Genomic DNA, 11,658 nt, shown 5'->3' on the forward strand with positions numbered 1-11,658 from the left:
TAGGAATTCATTTTCCTATAATACAGAGTTCCTCCACAATAGCATACAAATATAGACAAGTATGTACACGCTCGGAGCGTGATTTCTTCTTATAAGGTGCGATCTCGAATCAGGTTTGCATCTCCCCATTTTCTGCGACGACTGTAGAAATTAGAAATGGAAGCGTACTACGACAGTCATCTAACAGATCACACCAGTCCAACATGAGAAGACTTGGCAAGAATACCGTTATAGCTAATAGCTAAATGCGCATACGCACTCCCTAATTTACCTTATAATACAGTATAAAGGGTACTTTATCTCAGTTTTATCCTTCCTAATCCTAATTTATCCATTTACGAACCAGAGGGAAGATCACTGAATACTTCTGCGTGCGCCATTATATCTCTCATCTTACTCTAATGACCCCACACGAGACGAGCACTGGATGAAATAAAATTCTCACCCATTTTATCACTAATAGCGATTTTCTAAATTGGGGGAAAAGTGTTTCGTGAAAACCACACAGTTTTTCTCCGGAAGTTTCCCATTTAAGCTCCTTGATCATCTATGTTACATTTGTACGTCGACTACACCGATCTGATTTAATTCCAGCTGTACTTACATGAATTACTTCAATGCCCGCTATAGCACTCATTTGGTAGCGACACCACACAATGGGGCATTAGGTGCAAATATCTCAATTTTACTTAAATTACATATACACGGCATTTTCTCACAGTTCTGCCAACGAATCTTCTATTCTTCTCCGCTACAACAGATTTCACGCGTTCGTTCTATTTTGTATCGCTTTGTAGTGTTAGCATTCGATGTTCAAATGCTGTAACAAGCTTTAGAAGCTTACTGCAATCAGACACTGCGGATTACTTCTCTTCTCTGTGACCACTGACTTCCATTGGAAGTATCTTGCTTTACAAACGAGACTCACATGGAATTTATTTAAGTCAAAGTCTAAGATTTACTTGCCTTATTTGCATGATCGCGTAATGTGTTCCATTTTGGTGATGTTCAATAGACTTAACATACGTATGGGCATGAATCTGACGTTAGGTGTTTCTTCCGAGCCGGCCGGAATGGCCGAGCGGTTGTAGGCACTACAGTCTGGAACCGCGCGACCACTACGGTCTCAGGTTCGAATCCTGCCTCGGGCATGGATGTGTGTGGTGTCCTTAGGTTAGTTAGGTTTAAGTAGTTCTATGTTCTAGGGGACTGATGACCTCAGAAGTTAAGTCCCATGGTGTTCAGAGCCATTTGAACCATTTTGTTTCTTCCGACACAACCAAACGGAAATGTCAGTCACATGGTGAAAGCTGCTTTGCAATTGTTTATCAGTGTGTGTAAATCTATACATGATTTGTACATAATTTTAAACCAAGACGCCACTGGATGGAGACTGGAAGTAATAGCAATCTCATGGGAAACTATACTGCAAAACCCACTCGGAAAACACGGTGATTAAAACCAGATTGTTATTTTGCATTGGGCAGCTGCTGCACTTAAAATGCAATCAACATTCTCTTAGTCACAGTAATTATGTGACTGTGTTATGATAACTGAAGCTATATGAATGCATGAATCGCATCTTGGCATAAATAATATTAAAAAGTTACCGGTCTGATTGCTTTACTCTTCTAAATAGTTTTTTGTCGTTTTACAGGGTGTAGCAGGTAAGTGCCAATATTTCAATTGATGATTAAGAACGGTATACTGAAGAACATTACATCAGTATTTACGTCTTTTGTAGGCTAATAATCATAGCTTTACAAGTTGTACGTTTGAGGGTTGAGTAGTACCTCCAAGTACATGTGGCAATTGCAAGCCGTTAATTCTTATTTTCCTCTGGGCAGCAGGTGTGGGCATAGTCTCTACTGACTGGCATATTCCACTTAGTGGTTCAGTTTCGACCGTGCACGAAACATCAGGTAGTATATTATGTGACGTGTTTGTGGGAAGACTGTTCGACGGAGGCAAAAACACAATCATCACACTGATGCATCTCCTTTTCCTTCAGCGTTTGTCCCGCGTGCCTGCGGGCTCCCAGTTACACCCTGTATATTACAAGCTGAAGTTGTGCGCTGAGTATGGGCATGAACAGGTATAATCGCATCTGATTCTGACGGGCAGTATGCCATCTGTTTGTATCTTTATCTACCTATATGTTGCTTAACCTACTTTAAAGAGTCTGGCAAAGAGTACTACGATCCAGTACTATCGATGTTCTCTCCTATTCCATGGCAGACGTAAAGAGGGAAAATGTGGCTGTCTATATGACCCTATGACGAAATAAAAACTTTACGGTTTGCTGATGACGTTGTAATTTTGTCAGAGACGGCAAAGGACTTGGAAGAGCAGCTGAACGGAATGGACAGTGTCTTGAAAGGAAAAATTAAGATGAACATAAACAAAAGCAAAGCGTTACCTTCTGTGGTTTCAGCTACTGAGGAAGAATGGACAGCCACTCCTCGACAGACATTCAGACATCTCACGCAAAGAGTCCGAGCACAGCACCAGCCATCATAAAGACCAAGGGTGATACATTCCAATTACTGTCCACCAATAGGTGTGCAGATACCTTTGGTCAGACAGCGTATACGGTGGTTGTAGCATAACATTCGCACAGTATTCCTCGAATACAGAGTTTTTAATTTTGTCAAACACAGTTTCTGGAGAACTACATCGTGTTTCTTCCGATGATTCCGATTTAACTTCTTCATTTCAATGACTATACCGAGTGTTACGCTCCTAGCAGCGCATCCCTAAATTCACTCGACGTCTGCTATAATGCCTACTTCACAATGACTCCAAACGCTGTATCAGTACTCTAGAATTAGTGGCAAGTTTGTGTTGTATACAGTTTTGCTTTATAGAGGCGCTGTGCTTTATACACCCTTTCAAACAAATAAAAGTCTTTCATTCACCTTCTCTCATACTGATTTCACCTGATTGCCTCATTTCATATTTCTTCTTATACTTAGACGATATGAGGGGCCCTGATGTTCACCAGCGGTCTCTTAAATGGATGCTTACAATTCCTTCTCTTTGTTACTGCCATTATCTTGCTTTTACTCACATTTAAAGAGAGCTACCATTCACTAGATCTACAAAAGTTTTGTGCGAGTCTTCCACATTTCTTTAAGATAGCACAATGCCGGTATTTCCCTGTAGAAATCAACGTCCACAGCTAATACTCGTATAGCGCTGTTCATCCCATCTGATATGCCATTTTTGTACACTGAGAACATTGCCGGTCATACTATGCACCCTTGGGGAACATCCGATATTTCTTCCTTTTCTGTTGAGCATTCGCCGTGCAGTACAATGGAATTACTTTTAATTCACAAATATTCGTCGAGTCAATGACCGATCTACGAGGATGCTACTATTCTAACTTGGTTAAAAATCGACGAAATGGTATAGCAGCAAACGCCTTTCGAAAATCTAGGAAGACTGACTCTACCTGTTGATCTGAATAAACTGCTTGAAGATATCTAGTATGAATAAAGTAAGCTGCGTTTCACACGAGTGATATTTTTTCCTGAATCTGAGTTGATTATTCTGTAAAAGCTTATTGTTCTCGGCAAACGTCGCAGTTATATAGACCAATATGTCTGGCGTCGCCTGCTGCAGAATGGTTCTAAATTCAAAAATTTAGGTTAAGTTTTTGTGACAAATGAACGTCTGGGATTGTCATTTATTTATTTTATTGTGATATAACTTTCCTGCCGTTTGTACCAGCTAAGCTTGATAATGGTCACTGACCGAAAGTAGTAGCGAGATGTGCAAAATAAATGACAGCTGAAGATTTCACCATGAATTTTAACAATTATTTAGATACTGAGTATCCCCACCTGCAAACATACATAACGTTTTCAATTTTGGTCCATAATTTTGTGCATTCGATCTTTTAACCTATTTTGGGAACAAGTGAGACCCGCAGTCTAAATCTTGTCATGAGCGACTAGTCGCTGCGCAAGAGGTTCTTAGATATGAGATAGGAACAGAGCTAGAATCATACTGAAATGCCGCTAGGTCTGGCTAGCTTGTTCACTTCAATGTTCTTTGGTATCAGGAGGTGTTCATGTCTATGTATGTTTTTGAATCTGTGTGTCTGTCAGACATTGGTACAGTAGCAGCTTCATGACTAAATAAATTTTTGTATGTTCTTGTTAACACAGGGTGTCCCAGAATTACTGCGACTAACTCGATGAGTTGTGGAGGGTGTCTTGAGGAACAAATCGAGGATAGGAACACGTGTCCACAAACATCATCCAGCGACGTTACAGAACGACGCAGTTATAAGCGCCGACGCCTGCCAGTATGCAACCCTTCAGTAGTAAACGTGACTTTGTACGCTAACGCCTCGCAACGTTATTGTTATTCAGGGACCGCGAATGATTGCCATAATCATCAGTATAGATGATGGAACTAGCTGCTGCATAGAAACGCCTTGTCTCCTGTGAATGCGATGCTCTGTTGCCTCCTGGAGCCCTCTAAAATCTCCAATGTTTTTCGGTAAACAGGAGAAAAATAAACTGCAGTTAGAAACCCATGTTCGAAACCGTCTTCCACCAAGGCAACAGAGCTTCACAGTAATAGAAGAGAAGGCCTGTCCACACACCAGCTAGCTCCATCTTCTATGGCGATCGTGCCATCTGTCGCGGCCACTAAATAACAAAGAAGCGTTGCGTGACGTTCCACCTACAGTCTGTCAGCGTACAGAGTCAAGTTTACTGCCGAAGGGGTGGCCGAGTGGCAGGCGTCAGCGCCTACTGTCGTTGGATGAAGTTTCTGGGCAAACGTTTCTGTCCTCGATTTGTTCCTCAAGGCATCCTCTACAATACCCCTGAGTTTGTTGCAAGATTTTTGGGACACACTGTATTTCTGTTTCCTGTCTTTAGTTACATACCAGACTCATCCGCGGGAGATAGAATGGAGAGTTTGGATTAGTTCATTTACTTTATACATTGCGGAAACTTTCTAGGGTTTTGTGACGAAACTTTCATCCGTAAAAAATATGATAGGTTCCCCACACAGCACTTCCTACTGTTGCACAGGTTGCTTTAACTGTGATCTGCGACTCGGTACGCTTCAAGAACCTATTCAAAATTTCAGCTCGACACAGTCGTCCTCTTCCCCCCCCCCCCCCCCCCCCCCCCACCTTTCCCTTCGCTCCTCCGCTTCCCAAAAAACACTCACTGCAGGATCGTAGGACAGCCTCTGATTGGTCGGCACAGTTCTTGCCTCACTACACGCCAAAGTCTTTTTATGTGTATTACGATACGTTGACCTGTGGGCTAGCAGACATGCAGTGGGGCGCGTGAGTGTTCGTTGAACGAGGAAGGTATGCTTCAAGTGTTACAGGTGGCCGCACTGGGAAAGGATGGAGCGATTGAGTGAGTCCAGATGACTATTTTAAAAAAAAAGAAAATTAAATACCAAATTCGTCCGAAATTTCAGTCACTGAAGGCCGCACAGAATTTCTCATTAGATCCGTCCAGAATTACTAGTACTGTATTAAATATTGAAACAATTACTTTCAGAAGCAAATATTTAAGAACAATACCCTAGTTCTGAAACCAACCTTAGAAAGGAAGCAAGAACCTCTCAATTAAATCAGTAAACCTCAAATTTTAATAAAGTAGCCAAAACTTTATCCTATTACATATTTCAGCGTTGGTTACTTCAAACAGATAGTAAAGAACTTCCTCCCTCACTCTGACCTACGAGGCTAATGATACCACTACAAGTCAGTAACCAATTACTGGGTTTCACACATTGGAAAAGAATTTATAGAGTTAGATGTTAACGGTCACTGAGATGGAACTCTGGTCGTGTCCTGGCCACTGATTCATCATTAACAGGTCCATTATAATCCAACGTTAGTCTGTTGGTGCCGCGCGGGGTAGCCGCGCTGTCAAAGCGCCCTGCCACGGCTCGCGGGGCTACCCCCGTCGGAGTTTCGAGTCCTCCCTCGGGCATGGGTGTGTGTGGTGTCGTTAGCGTAAGTTAGTCTAAGTTAGATTAAGTAGTGTGTAAGCATAGGGACCTTAGCAGTATGGTCCCATAGGAACTTACCACAAATTTAAAAAAAAATCGATGTCGGTACACAGAATACAGTACAATACAATATCGGCTCTTACGCTTGAAAATGATCAGTATTATAAATTTCCAAGAACAATCTCCTTGAATCCACTAGCACAGCTATTGTTTGAACTTTAATCATTCTAGCCATTGCCTTGGCTTAATAGCAGATTATTAATACCTATTTCAGCAAGTGGACCTGAACTAATTGTTTATATAATACCATCCTCATTACACAATAACATTTAGCAAATATTTTCTGGGCAGCTATCTACTCTCTAAATTGAAACGATACAACATAGGACACCAATTTAAATCACCAAGATGAATAGCAAGAAATGGATGAAACATCTAATATTGTAGCGGAAAAAATTACCGACAGTAATATTGCCGAGTGACAGTTTCTGTAGTAAATATACCGTCAACAGAATAGCTGCATTTCCCTCCACGCATCTGACCTCCAGAGACAAGTTATGCGCAGACCGCCTGCTGCAAGCCACTGTGTCTCCCATACACACAGTGTGAGCCGCTAACGACTCTGTCCAGGGCAGTGTCCAGTAAACAAACAGCGGAGTTGAGATGCCTCCCCCCCCCCCCACCCCCTATCACCGCTTACAACCAGCGTACTGTTCTCCAGGGTTCGACGACCAAACTTCTACATACTCTGGTGGAAACCGTTCTTCCCCCCAAAGCTCACTCGTTCGCCCAGATAAACCAATCTGAAGCAGAGAGGTTCCACTACGCCAAGACAAGGAATTCTCACCAACCTAGTTCGGCATTTGCTAACCTTGACCAAATGCCGTACACGGCACACAAGCCTGTGCACATGGGGTCGTCGTCTTGGAAGATAGTGTCACCAGCATTCCGACAGTGAAGGTGTAAAAGAAAGGAGAACAGTCATCTAGAATGTTGAAACACGTATCTTAGTTGAGCACGGTAAAGTGAATAAGTCGTGGTGCGAAAAAGTCACTCAAAAGCGCCATACAATGACGTCCTATCTGAACTATAACCACCACACACCCTGGGCTACACGCCACACGAGGCATCGGTGCTATGTATGCCTCGTACCATTTGCTAAGCAGAAAAATCACGCCTCGTAGGACTGCACTACAAGCCTCCATCAGTAGCCCAGTTTATGCGTTGTTTGGCCCATTCAAGACTAGCAGCTTTATGTGAGCAGTTGTCGCTCTGTTACAACATCAAGTTGGGCAACGTTGCTACCGGTGTGGACATGGACACGTCCAAACACGACAGCACCATTGTGTCTTTGTATCACATATCCACACTGGCTTATCCTGCTGCGATGATTCCTTACAACTGATTGGCACATAAACAGTCATTCACTGTCGCGATTTGTGTCCGCGGCGAAGTTTCACGTGACCACCTGTTAAACAACACATTTCTACAGGACCCCAAAGCCACCAGTGTACCCGTTTAAAGGGATGGCTAATATTTTGGCCCCTGAACTTATATGAGCTGGAGGATTGCAACTTCAGTTTCCGCCACCCTGTATAAGTCATAATTTGACATCAAAACTACACAGTGAAGTGCGGCGGCTACGGGAATTGTGGGAGGAGCCGAGAATGCCGGACAATTGCCACGCCGGACATTTGCCACGCCGGACATTTGCCACACTTGCCCCTTGCCAGGTAGCGATCCCTCAGACATGGGACGCCCTTCCTCGTACTACTTCTGTCCGCTTACAAACCATCGTCTCCACATCCTACTCGATACAACCAGTACGTAAGGGACCTTCTTCTTCGACATCTTGGCCAAATACAGAGCTTCTTTTCTGAAATCGAAATATTTATAACTTTTGGGAAATGAAAGCAATACCGATGATTATGTCAGTACGTAATTAGATCTGCCAAGTATAAGCATAGATTCCTCTGTCTGTACGGTAGCTTCCTTTCACGCTTACTGATTGCGATAGAAACAGTCCATCGCCATGGGAGCAACAAGAAAGGAATGATGTAAAGAGAATGCGAATGTATGCTTGTAACGTACGTTATTGTTCTACATTGTTTAGCTCTGGTATTTACAGGGTCACAGAGGAGGCATCCTAGGTTTTGGCGGGAAAAGCCGTAATTGTAAGAAGCACAACTAAAGGAAAAATAATGTAATTTGTGTTCCAGCTCACAAGCGACATTGAAGCAGTTAGTTCCTGTGACTTAGTATTTGCAGAGGTTATATTCGACAACTAGAATAAATTAGTAACTGGCTTCTTTTACCGACCCCAGTCTCAGATGAAACAGTTGCTGAACAGTTCAAAGAAAACTTGAGTCTCATCACAAATAGGTACCCTACTCATACAATTATAGTTGGCAGTAACTTCAATCTATCTTCCGTATGTTGACAAAAATACGTTTTCAGACCCTATTGTAGATAGGAAACAACTTCCATACTTGTTCTAATTGCTTTTTTTAAATTATTTTGAAGACTTAGTTCACGAGGCCATTCAAATTGTACATGGTTACGAATACACACTTGACCTCTTAGGCACAAATAATCCTGAGCATCACGACGGATACAGGGATAAGTGAACACACAATCGTAGCCAGGCTCAATTCCGTAACAAAGAAATTCACCAAAACTAAAAGCAACTAAAAATTCGGTTGACGTCTTTCTAAGAGACAGTCTCCAATCCTTCCAAACTATGTACGTGAAGACCATATGTGACTTAAGTTCAAAGAAATAGTACCAAATAAATTAATAAGAACAAGTGATGACTAACTGAAACCTGCCGACAGATGTTGTTGATATACCTGGATGTGCACAGCTGAAAATGTGTGCCCCGACCTGGACTCGAACCCGGGATATCCTGCTTACATGGCAGACGCTCTATCCATCTGAGCCACCGAGGACACAGATGAAAAGCGCGACTGCAGGGACTTACGCCTTGCACGCCTCCCGTGAGACTCACATTCCCAACTGTCCACAATTCTACATATGTAATGTACCTTATACACATTTGCCCATCCACAATGGCTACCCAGCCATTGACCTTCGTCTGTACGAATGCGCACAGGTTGCCCAAACTCTTATGGGAATCGCCAAAGCGTGCGGGAGTAATGAGTGGATGGGCAAATGTGTATAAGTACATTACATATGTAGAATTGTGGACAGTTGGGAATGTGAGTCTCACGGGAGGCGTGCAAGGGATAAGTCCCTGCAGTCGCGCTATTCATCTGTGTCCTCGGTGGCTCAGATGGATAGAGCGTCTGCCTTGTAAGCAGGATATCCCGGGTTCGAGTCCCGGTCGGAGCACACATTTTCAACTGTCCACATCGAAGTATATCAACAACACCTGTCGGCAGCTGAGGGTTTCAGTTAGTCATCATTTATTCCAGGGAAAAGCTGCACGGTCATCTACAGTATATGTTCTGTCGAGAACATTTACTGTCTTCATATATAAAATTAATAAGTGATGGAACTGATCCCCCACTGTACACAGAACACGACAGAAAGCTGCTGCAGGAGCACCGAAAAAGGCAAGTATAATTTAGATGAACGCAAAATTTCCAAGATTGGTGAAGTTTTGCTGAGGCTCGAAATTTGGTGCGGATTTCAATGCGAGATGCATTTAATAGTTTTTACAACGAAACTCTCTCTAGAAATGTGGCGGAAAATCCAAAGAGATTCTGGTTCTATGTTAAGTAAACTAGAGGAAAGGCTCAGTAAGCGATGGGGAGGAGGAGGAGTAGGGGGAGACAATGGACCCAACTCTTCGGAGCAGGTAAAATCGTGGCAAATGTCCGCACACCGGAGCCGGTGGGGCGGACAGGAAGCGGCGGCTCAGATTCTCGGCGAGCCGTGAGAAAGGCGCGGACCGCGGAGTCGCGTTCCGCCAATAAATCCCCATTGAGGCCAGCGGACCGGTCGTTAGCGGAATGAGAGGCCGCCAATCACGCCGGCCGCCATCCCGCGGTGGTGGCGCGTGCCAGAGGCCGGCCCCGGACCGCCGCCAACTCGCCCTCCCCGCTCCCCTCTCCTGTCCACCCCTCTCATCTCCTTCCCCACACTGCGAACCCACCGTTACACTAATTCACACGACTTAACTGCAGCCTCAGTTACCGAGCGAGATACGGCGCAGTGTTAAAACGCTGCAGTTTGCTAGACTCGACACTGTGGTTCAAAAAATGGTTCAAATGGCTCTGAGCACTATGGGACTTAACATATGAGGTCATCAGTCCCCTCGAACTTAGAACTACTTAAACCTAACTAAACTAAGGACATCACACACATCCATGCCCGAGGCACGATTCGAACCTGCGACCGTAGCGGTCGCGCGGTTCCAGACTGAAGCGCCTAGAGCCGCTCGGCCACCTAGTGCCGGCCTCGACACTGCGCGAATCAGTGCTTCTGCGATAAAACTGGTAGCCCAGAAAACTATACTGCCTACAATCATATGTCTAGGAGCCGATAAATCTGTAGAAATTACGATAGTCGGAATGAAAATACCGTACTATCGCTGTTAAGGGGGGAGCGGGGGGGGGGGGGGGGGGTAGGACGTCAAACGGGCCGACTTGGAACAGGAGACGCACCACAGGACATTTTCATTTCCACTGTCTATACTTTTACAATTAAATTCATAAGAATTTTTCAGCGGGACCAGGAAGGATTCAGGAGTCACACTCGTAGTAGCGGAAGTTCAAAAACATAACAAAATAATTTTTTTACATGTGAAATTTCATAATTTTTTCACTTACTATTGGCTGCATTTGTTGCTATAGGTACACTTTTCTTTATAAGTAAGAGAGACAGTTCGATGAATTTTGCACAGCATACAAACGATACTTACAGGTGTCTGAAACTCTAGAATCTATTTAATTTATGAAAAAATGAATGGGCTGTTACGTTTTAAACTTTATGTTTAGAAAAAAGTCGAATTTTGTAGTTAATTATCTCAATTTTTACCACAGTTTTTAATAGATATGGAAAATTCTAGAGTTTCATATACCTGTAAGTATGGTTTGTATGCTGTGCAAAATTCATCAAAGAATCTCTCTTACTTGTGAAGAAAAATGTACCTATAGCAACAAATGCACCCAACAGTAAGTGAAAAAATGATGAAATTACATATCTCAAAAAAATTTATTTTCCTTTGTTTTTGCACTTCCACTGCTATGAGTCTGAATCCTGAATCCTTCCTGGTCATGCTGACAAAGTTTTATGAATTCATTTGTGAAAGTATAGACAGTAGAAAATAAGATGTCCTGTGGTGCCTCTCCTGCTCCAAGTCAGACCGTTTGACGTCCTATCCCCCTTAAGACAAGCGTCCTATCACAGTCGCCAAATATCTCATTATATCGTTGCCTGGGGATCTGGATTGCTATTCTTCATGAAGGAAACCAGACTTCGGTGGAAATTAATTAAAGTTTTACCTCTTATCTCGTTATCGTAACTTTTTCTTGTCATTAAACATCCAGTCAGCCTCTGATCTCTCCTGGAGATAACTTTCAATACGATCATCTTGTTTGAATGACGAGAGCTGCCTTTTCACACACTAAGATGCCATCTAACGCCAGAACAAAAAGATGCGCCCGTTTGTTACAGCAACCACAAGGAACTGGAATG

At 43.2% G+C, this 11,658-nt stretch overlaps 1 non-coding gene across 1 annotated transcript; it reads left to right on the forward strand.

The window, feature by feature from the left end:
• Positions 1-9,274: 9,274 nt before the first annotated feature.
• Trnat-ugu (transfer RNA threonine (anticodon UGU)) lies at positions 9,275-9,348 on the forward strand. Its single transcript has one exon. It is a non-coding gene; the product is annotated as a tRNA-Thr (tRNA).
• The last annotated feature ends 2,310 nt before the right edge of the window (positions 9,349-11,658 follow it).

Source organism: Schistocerca gregaria, chromosome 2 (assembly GCF_023897955.1).
Source record: "Schistocerca gregaria isolate iqSchGreg1 chromosome 2, iqSchGreg1.2, whole genome shotgun sequence".
NCBI classification, from domain to species: Eukaryota; Metazoa; Arthropoda; class Insecta; order Orthoptera; family Acrididae; genus Schistocerca; species Schistocerca gregaria.